The following is an 11,264-nucleotide window of genomic DNA, read 5'->3' on the forward strand; positions in this document are numbered from 1 at the left end:
AGCGATGACGTAACTTTTATGCCCTTGTTAAACAACGCAAAGAGTTGGGATAAAAATCTCCAATTAAAAAAATTATACTAAATTTTTTACATGAAGCAAATAAATAATTATAAATTCGTGTGAGATATTTGGAAACATCCGGTACAGAAAAATTATTTAGAAAAACCTGTTGCGAATTTAATAATCTATTTGCATTTACATGTCGTATAAGTCATAACATATAAAATATAATTATTTAAGAAATGTATAAAACGCGCAAGTAAGAAAGATTATTAATTCAAATAGGCAATTATTAAATGAAAATTAGGGTACTTTATAGAATGCATTGAACTAATAGTCAGTCATATCGCTGTAATTGAATATACATTTTCTATTTTATGCAATAAATTATTTTCTTTTAATACTGATTCGATAATTCAGCGTTCGAAAATTTTCTAATCATTCGAAAGAAAACTTCAATGCGGATAACACAAATTAATTTACATTTGACGTTTTATTTCCTATTCTTCAGCGTCAATTTATGCGATTAATGAACTCATCATGCTATATGAAGTATCAATAAAACACTTTAGTGGTAAATTTGAGTCGAATTGCACTTTGCATGCTTGTAATCATCAACAAGCGAATTTATTGAACTTGCTACTTCGCATTTCCACTCTGTTGACGTAATTTATAACGTTAGTTAGAGTTCAGTGTTAATCAACTGCCTTTGAGGCATCTGTTGACCTAAACGGTTCAAGTATTTATTTGATCAACCAAATGGAAATTCTCTTTGTACTTCGCCTTTTACATACACCAGACTTACTGCATTCCTAAATACCTGAGTGTTTCCAATACTACAAAGTGGCCACAAAATTGTATTCAATATGTCAAATTATATCCAATTAGAGTTATTTCTATTGGTCGTCACTGTTAGTACTCAATATATCATTAATTTAACTAAAATGGAATTAAATAATTTAACTTAAAAAAAATGTATTAAATTTGACTTAAATTTGGTTTTTTATTTATTAAATAAACATTAATATGAACGTCGTTTATTTTTAAATTAATCACAGAAATGAATTGATTTTGATACACGAAGTGGAAGTTGAAAATAACAAAATATTAACTGACAGGATTTATCATTGCTCCTTTGATATCTACAAAAGGAATGAAAAAGATTGAGATAATATGAATTGTTAAATGAATAAATTCTACGATCGCCAATGCAGCGTATTGTATTTTATGCAACAAGATTTAAATTGCATTTGCGCGTGGCTATGCCATTATCGCATGATATATTTTCCACATTCGAATTCCATGATGATTCCGTAATATAGCAAATAACTACTGGTTCGCCTGTAATTTTCAATGATTTATTGTTCTGAATCGTGTCCTTTCAGCGGCATTCACGCCTCTTGAATTTATAAAGACTGCTATTTATCTCCTGGCACATCGTTTGTCAATAATAATTGTCTAATTGTTGGTTACGGCTTATCGATTATCGAAGTGATTAACCGATTTACTGACGCAAGGGGCGAGAGAAAGAGCTGCTAGGAGGTTATTTGTCAGGAGGTTTCGGCTCCAAATTAACCGGCGCTTGCGGATAAATGAATTCATCCGTTTAACGAACAAACACAGTGGCTTTCCGTATACATTCAAACGCGCTTCTTTTCGCCACGCTTGGCCGCAGTCCAAATAATCCAAGCGCCACGAACGGAGAATCAATAAAATTGTAAAATGTTCATTGAATTCATTAAGAGCGTACGTACATATAAAAGAGAGCATGATTTGGGAAAAAAGAAATATGAGATGCTTTATAGATAACGAAAGTATATAGATAATGAATATACAATAGAACAATATAGAATGAAAAGATAAAATTAGACTTTAATTTATTTTTTATTGCATCTTGTAATGAATAGAATATAAGAACAAGTTGCAAATCATTCAATTATTTTTTAATAGTTGATAATTAAATTAAATATTGAAGAATATTTTAACTATTTCAATTATAATGTAATTTCTGTACGATTACTTTTAAAAATAAAAAAAAGAAGCTGATGAAACTATTATTTGTATTATAAATACGCGAATATTTAGAAATGATATTGTCTCACAATAGAATTGAATGTGTAGAGTAGAAAAGAGTTTTAATATTTATCTAATTTATCTTTTAGTTTTAAATTTTGAGTGCATGAGTCAGTCATATTAATACCTTTATAAATATTTTTCTTTGAAAATTGAGAGAAAATGGTCTTGATTGCGATTGAAACGTAGAATTGTCAGTTATATTTGACGAAAGTCCGTTGACATATCGTTCTATTGTTTCCCTTCATGAAAAGAAGAATCTGAAACTCAAAAGGGAATGAAAAAAGAAAAAAAATGCAGATTTTGAATACGCTTATCGCGCTCGTGCTGACAAATCCTTTGCGACATTCGTTTGAACTATCTATCAATCGGAAGTAAGATAAAAAATATCGAGCGCTTCGCAAATGCGTACCCGCTTAAAAAGCAAAAAACCCGACTCTTATATGTACGTATATGTACGTACGTTGTTTGCATCGTTAGATAAGAAAAAATAACTGTGAATTGTCACAAAGAATTATTTCTAACATTTGTTTAGGTTATATCGGGTAAGTTTGAACTACTTATACATTAATTACATCGCTGATGCTTCATAATGTTATTAAAATTAAAAATTAATTGTGATATTATTAATATTATTATATTAATATACAATATACAGTGTAGCATACTTCGTAAACGTTAAATTATTGTAGTTATATTTAGAATTTTTTTATTAAGCATATCTTTTTCTATATCTTTAAAAGTTTTTAAAAATTATATCTCTATTGTACATTAAAAATAATAGGTCACAAAAAATAATGATTAATTTTATGAACAAGTTACAAAGCGTGACATTATAATTACAAAAGCCATGTTAAATATTTACACATCTAATAATTTAACATAAAATTACTATTACTTTTAAATATACAATAATGTAAAAAATCAACAATAAACATATAAGTCAAATTATTCATTATGTGCTTTTTTATAAATTTACATTATAACAACATTAATATATATACATTTTATCTTTAATTAGGTTATCTTAAGTGTACATACACAAGTCATAAAACAAAAATTTTAATTACTCTATATGATAAAAATAATGTTACGAAAATATTTCTTACATCGAAGAGAATTCGAATATTCTTTAAAATTTTAACAGTCGATATAATTTTTTATTATATGTATATGCATCGTACTTTTACACGATATTAATAAAAATATTAATATTAAAAATATCAATATTAACGTATATACACAATATATATTTCATGATGTAACCATCTGCAACTTTATATATTTGTTTATCGTCTCGTTTAACTATGGAACGGTAGCAATTTTTGTAAATGTAGAATATGGAACGCGTCTAGCTAGTACTATATATTCTGTGTATATGTACACGTAATATAATATATATTTTGCTACGTACAAACATTGCACAGATCTCTTCAAATCTCTCTGCTTCTATTGATACATGCTTAAGAAATTTCAAACAACTTTTATATTGTAGAAATATAACGAAATAAGTTAATTTCTTATTTATCAATCAATTTTTTCGCTATTGTAACATAATCAGGATCAGTTACATATTTTTTTCAAAATAATGTAATTCAGGAAATTAAGTAAAAAAACAACAATTAATCACATACTTCGAAACTTCTTAAAAATTTTATTTGATATAATTTAATTCAATATAATCACATATTTGTAATGTTTTATATATATATAAAATTTTGTAATTACATTTGTAACAATTTGTTATAAAAAAATATATGATGCTTGTAGGGCGATCTGTGTAACATTGTCACCAATAATCTCATTCCTATTTCCGTTCATACTCACGCTGTAATAAAACGAAATAATATCGATATTCAACAGTACTGTGAGCCGCAACGCATCGGCTTTTGCAAACCGCAGGATTTAAATATCTATTATACACTGCGGACTGCGAGCTGTTCACCCTATCTGTCGCAGCAATCGGCATTTCCGTGTGGAACCACAACCTTTTTTCCCTCTTGTTCCAGTAACACAGCTAATCGAAATTTATTTTTGTCCCATCAGTATTATTTTCTCCGACGCAGAAAGGTGATGTGTGCGTTTGTTCGCGGAAATATTATTTTCATTAGCGTGGTGCGCAAAAATGGTTTCCACCTGCGTGGATATTGTAGATATATGAGCAACTTATTTTGTGAGCGATCTTCAGCGATGTGGAATAACGGTAGTGACGCATCGATGAACCACGAAGAATGGAACGCTGAAATTGCTTGTACAGCTTATTAACCTATTCAATCTCGAATTACCTTTTATGTTAAAAAACTCACTCTTTAATGTAGATAATAATGTCATATTTAATAATATTTAAATGAACGCAAATATTCATTGAAATTTAAACATGAAATTTAAATTGAAAAATGAAGTTACATTAATTGATTCGTTTCTTCTGGCAAGCGTTTATAATTATATATTTGATATTTGTGTGAATCGGGAAATTGTAACAATAAAAAAATACATAAAAATAAAATTATTAATTAGGTATTATATTTTTTATAGATTCGATAACTCGCGTAATTAATTTTATACAAATATTCTGTTTTCATATTATGTGAAATTTACTTTTATTTATATCAATCATTATATCACTTTCTTACTTCAAAAGTGATCTAATAAAAATATTTAAATTTCCCAGAAAAGAAAAAAAAATTATTTTTTAATATGATCAAATGTCATTTTTGTCATTTTTTCTTTCACAATTCTTAAAAAAAATCACTTTTTTAATTTTAACGTTATAATGTTTTTTTTTTATAAAGTTTAGCTTGTTTTTAATGAATGTAGTGTAATGTTTATCCTATCATAGATCTTCGCTTATTTGCACTTTTTGCACTAAGTATCTTCGCTTTTTTTCTCTTTAATATCCGAATATATATATTTCTCATTTTTAGCGCAAAAATTTTGAGAAGATTTCAAGCACGTAAACAGACCTCATGTTATTTAATTCATTTATAGTAATAATTAAAAGATCATGTTTCTTAAGTCACTTTCAAAGTAAAAAAGCGATATATGTGTTACATATCGCTTTATTGTGAAAAATAATTTACATAAAATAGGTGCACAGAAGAACTAAACATACATAAAAAAATATTATATTGGGTTGTCCGGAAAATTCGTGCCGCAAAAGATTTAAATTTAATAAATGTATACTAAAATTTAAATCTTCTGTGTTTCAATTTTCCTTCAAAATCGGCACGAACTTTCTGGACAACCCAATATATAAATAAAACTGTATATAAATATAGATTTTTTGATAAACAGATTCGTTAATATCATCATGCATCATCTTAAAGCGATTCATAATGCATTGGCTTGACATACGGATATTGATAATCTACAGTAGTATACTACAGACATAATCAGCAGATAATTATAATATTAAATAGTGGAGATTGTATTTCTGCATGTATCTCTGGATGTACATTTATTAACTATGAATTGAAATTAATATACAATGATCATGATAGATTACTATATTATAAATCACAAATGTTGATAACATTGATCAATATTATGTATACATACATATTGTACATGAAGTATTAATAGCGTGAACATAATATTATTCAAAGGTTACATGACTCATCCATCTCTTCAAATTTTGTAATTTATTGTATTTTTACTGATATTTTGTAAGTACGATATATTATCTAATAATTTCTATTATTTTCGAAATGATATAGGCATTTCTCCAAATAATAATGAATATAAGGATTAATCAAAGTCATTAATTGGAACATAAATTTACTATCGACGTTGTGCAAATTATTTTATCACGCATAAATGCAAGCGATGAATCGTGATCGGCGCAAAATCATGCTCGACATATTCGGTAATCGTGCAAGGATTAACGCGATACGCGGCTTCCACACGGCATGTAAAATGAATAATTAATATATTCAAATGAAACGCACTTAAACTATACAGCGCTACTCATCCACCGCCACCCTCTTGCCATAATACGTAATTCGCATCCACTATGTGAGCAAATATAGGTAACATCCTCGCACCCACATTACCATCGATCGCATAAACAGCGGTTTTCGCGACCGAATCTCTAGCAAAGGGAACGGATAAGGGAAATAACCTTTTCTGTGAGTCAAATGCGCCGAGCCAGACTATGGTAATACGACCTTTTTTTTTCTCACGAAGATTCGCCCGGAGTACACGGTTTGTACCTGGGGGGAAGCAAATGATTGCATCGCAAGATAGGCGAAGATGGAGTAAGCGATACACTGTGTGTGTGTAAAATGGTATTTCTTCTAAAAGCTACACCATGCAACTCATTTAAATATTACCATATCTGTTTTTATGCATAGATTTTTTATCAAGCTTTAAATTTAATTTTCTTACAAAGAAAATGTCACGATTTTGATATTTCTTAAATTATTAAAATTGACTTTACAAAAATAAAATTTCAATATAAATAGATAATAGATTTTATTGCGATTTTATTTTTATACTTTTATTATTGAAACTTTTACTATTAAATCTTGTTTATAAGAATAATATCAAAAATTTATAAATAAAAAGAAGGCACAGAATTATATACTTACAAGTTACTTGTTAGAATATTCCGATATTTTTTTTTATTTATGTTATTCATTTACTCAAGAAACATTAGCTTTAAATTGATAAAAAAAATCTATCCATAAAAGAAAATGGCGCTGTTTGTTCGTATTTAATTATAATAATTGTTTATTTGTGAATAACATAATTAAGTTTTATTATTAACATTATTTTGATTTGCTTGATTCTTTCGAAAAAAAAAATATTTATATATTAAATATGTATGTATAATTATAAAGAAATAATTAATTAAGAATTAAGTGGACAATATAAATTATATTCATTTTTTTATTGATTTGAATAATTTTACTATTTATGGCGTATCTTATTTAATAATAAAAACAAATTTATCGTTTTGTTACAGATTACTCCAATAACTTCTATTTCAATCCGGATGCATTCACAGATCAGAAAAATTTTTGACGAGCGTGGACAGATGCAACGATGCAACTCTGCAATGATTGTATATTCTTCATCGTATTACTCATTATCACTTCAATTGGTGATCAGCCGATGCACGTAAAAATGCATCGCGTGATTAGAACTTGTTTCTACAGTACCAACCAATAAACATACGATTTTTCGCGTTGCAATGTTAGTGGTGCAAAACGCATGTTTCGTGCGAGTATGTAATTTCCAAGAGCTTGAAAATTGAAAACTCGTAATGATGATTCCAATGTGTTGAACAATGAAAATTAAGACGGGCACTCTCAAAGATCTCGGAAGGATGGCGGATAGAAGAGTCTTTATTAAAACACAAATTTACTAAAGTGGGCCACTAGTGTACAGATTATTAATTACAGATTACTTTCATCAAGATAAATCAAGAAAAACTATGAAGATTTCATCGTCCTTTGCTCATCGCTATCTAATGGTGAGGAATATTCGCGTGTTGATAAGCTAAGATGGGTGCGGTGATGGTGAAACCAATGGAGATTGCACAATATATGATCCTCCAGAACTTTATTTACGAAAGAGCTCTTTTTACGAAGCAAATTTTTATTTCTATAAAAGCTGTGGCGTCATCCCAGTGAATTTCTTTTCATGATATTCTAAACGCGGAGTACGCTGTTACATTGTTAAAAATGTTGTAATAATAATAATTCATGGTTTATTGTAAGTTCAATTATTACAAAGTACAATGTTAAAGTACTGAACAAATTGTGTATGATACATAAATTTTCTTAAGTAATATGAATTTTTTAAATATTCTCTCTCACTATTTAATATACATATATTATATATGTTCTATATCAAAATTCATTGCTTTTTCATCATGCTTTTTAATTTGTGAACTTGAACTAATATGATATATGTGAATTAATTTGAAGCACTATGTTATGTTTAGATTATAAAATTCTTTCTTCATTCGAGAAAATATTCACCTGAGGTTTTTACTTTAGATATACATCATGTTAGTTTTTATTGTAAGCGTTATTTCAGAAAAGAAAAGGCAAGTAGGACAGTGCTGAGTATCAGCAAATATCGCGACAGGAAACTCGGCACGTTTTGTAAAGAGAGACTTCTGTGGTGAAAGGAATTTTACATAGTAAATGACATAAAAAATAATTAACGACAAACAACAATCCACTATTTTCTACTGATTAAATTATTTAATTCCAATTAAACCATTATATTAATCGTTCTTTCGTTCTTTAATTTCTTCGTTCTTTAATTTTCGAGAATCACACGAGAAAATTAAAACATTTCTGGACGAACTGGAAATTTACACAGAACGTTAAAATAATAAATACTGAAATTTTTGTGTCTATTATTTATACACCATTTATAAAATTTTGTAGAAAGATTGGAATATATTTTTCTAATTATTATTTCTGATTTGTAATACAAAATACTTAGTTGCTTTAAAACATATGAACCTTAAAAAATTTCAATATTAATAAGTGAATTAATAAATTTAATTTAAGGATATTTAAGGATATTTCAATTTATTACATTTTCATAAGAAGTTAAAAAATTTATATTCTCGTTTTAAAAAAGATAAAAATTTTTAAAAGGGAAAAAAGAGTATATGAATTTGCAAACATTTTTACTTGTCTCAGTAAATAATAATTTTCTCATAATAATTTTACCTTTTTATGTCAATAATTTTCTATTTTTTCTTTTTTTAAATTTTAAATTGTAAGATAAAATACACTGCCTCTCTTAAAAAATTATATGACAAAAAATTAATTATCTAATTAACTAATATTTCTCTTTTTTGATTAACATAACTCGCATGATTATTTCTTGAGAAATAAAGAATTCTTTTGCGATTTAAATATCAGAAGCAGATACAGAAACGCGATTATTGATTTATGCAGATTTACTTATCAATCAATAATTGAGAATGCCATGTGTCCGAAGATTCTCTGTGCCATTCTTTTTATATCTTCTTTTCTTTTTCTTGTCTCTTTTTCCTCTCCCTCTCTCTTTCTCTCTCTCTTTCTCTCTATTATTCCATCTTGCAATTTTATTTTATGAAACTCCCAGCTCAAAAGTGCTTTTATATTCAAAATACTATTGTGAATTAATTGTGCATCATTCGCTACATTGTGCAAGAAGCAAAAGGGTGGAAAAGAGCCTGAAACAGGAGCCGAATGAGATACATGCGAAGAAACGCAAGCGAAACTAATGAACAGTCTGCATGACCAGACCGAATAAACTTAGTAAAACAACCTTGTTATAACTTCCAGGTAATAGATAGAATCCGACAAACGACCCCGAAGAGATATTTGGACTGATACAATTGTATAGGGTGTCCTGAAGGAATATAATATATGAGATTCAATTTTTATAATATAGCTTTCATGATATAGCTGTAAAAAATTATGAGAAAGGTAAATTATTTGATTAAATAAAAGTATTAAAATTTATTAAAGTTATAATTTATAATTTTAATATATTTGATTTATTAAAATGTTATTAAATGATTTGATTAAATTTGCACTTCAAATATGTTTGAAGAAACAGATTAATCATATTTCTAATGTATTAATAAAATTTATAACGCTTATAATATATAATTATTATGCTATATCAAGTTTCTTCTTACATTAATTTTTTAAACACGATTTTAAATTTCTATCCTGAAACTTTTTGAAAATTAAATTATAATAAATATAGACAAAAATTTTTCAAGGAAAAATAAAACATAAACAGAGAAATAAATATTTTGCTAGTCTTCTGCAAGCATACATATATCGCGTAATAAGTATTCGTATAGCATTTGCAGTATTCTAAAAAGGAAAATATTTTCGCATGCAGCGCGTTCAGGACACCATGTACGGAATATGGAAGAGGATAGGTCCAATTTGGACTTAGCTGAGGAAGATGCTTCTTCTTATCGAGGAAGTATCACAAAAGTCTTCTTTTCTTTTCTTCCTGTTAGTTACGGCGTATTTCTCTACTATTCAAAGCAGACTATCCAATATTCGCGGTATGTATTGACGTAAGTGCCAACAAAGATTCGCTACTTGTTTGCTAAGAGCAACCAAACGGTCGACCTAGTTAATGGAAAGTCATGCAATTTTCCACACAAATAGGCAAGGCGTGTAGCCTCTTGTATATTTACGGAATATTTAATTGCATTCAGAATCCATTCTTCTTTATAAAGCATGTTTTGTTCAATAAGAATGTCAGCATGTCCAAAGATGATAGAGATATAAGAAAATAATCGACCCGTTTTTATATAGTTAATGCTGCCAAGTGCAAATTATTTTATAATAATTATTTTTGAAAATTTCTATTGAAATAACAATTTAAATAGGGATCTATGATTTTAAGTTTTTAGAATCTTAAAAAGATAATTGAATAGAGAATGAACTAATTAATTCTTGAATTAATTAATTCTTTAAAACTTTTGCAATATAGTTGTAGGTATCAATTACAGTTTTAGTAACAATTACAAAAATTATTTTAATTGTTTAGGATTTTGTGTATTTAATATATTATTATTTTGTAATTATCATAGAATATATACAATACACATATATTTAGAAGTATCTTTTCCACAAACAATTAACTTTACACTGTATATATAAAACCAATTAAATATTTATAATTTGCTTTCAAATCTTTTAATAAACATGATAACAATATCATGAATGATATGGTCTAATAAAAAGACTGCAGTTTAGAAGTTTATAGCAAAATCAAGAAGCAAATAATATTGAACATTCTCCAGATTGGACCATTCCACTTCTGTGGTATTACATACATTGCTTACCATAATTACATCGGATTACCAAGAAAATTGTGATGTATGGAAACGTATCAAACGAATCGCGGCGTATGTTAAGAGAAGTTTTATCTATATTCGTATAATATGTACATGTATATTATATATAGATCCATCGATCAATCACGATAAGATATATTTTTATATGTAAATATGGCGTTTCTTCTTGTTATCTTATTAAATATTTTGCTGAGGAGTGAGGATAGATACTAACAAGATCGATTGAAGATTTACGAAGAGGCGGAAGTAATAGCCGCTGTAATTCGTAAATTTTTTCTAATACGTCAGGTAAGGTTACGAGCAACGTGCAAGGAACAAAGATTCGTAATACAAATAATAAATATATATA

General features: G+C 27.6%; 1 protein-coding gene across 1 annotated transcript in view; it reads left to right on the forward strand.

Moving 5' to 3' along the window:
* The window catches only part of LOC108688178, a 57,969-nt gene extending 50,862 nt beyond the window's left edge, over window positions 1-7,107 (forward strand). Inside the window, exon 8 of the mRNA XM_018194324.1 lies at window positions 7,040-7,107. The gene's annotated coding sequence lies outside the window, so the exon portion shown is untranslated. The remainder of the gene's footprint in view (window positions 1-7,039) is intronic.
* The last annotated feature ends 4,157 nt before the right edge of the window (window positions 7,108-11,264 follow it).

This window comes from Atta colombica, unplaced genomic scaffold (assembly GCF_001594045.1).
Source record: "Atta colombica isolate Treedump-2 unplaced genomic scaffold, Acol1.0 scaffold226, whole genome shotgun sequence".
In the NCBI taxonomy this organism is placed as follows: Eukaryota; Metazoa; Arthropoda; class Insecta; order Hymenoptera; family Formicidae; genus Atta; species Atta colombica.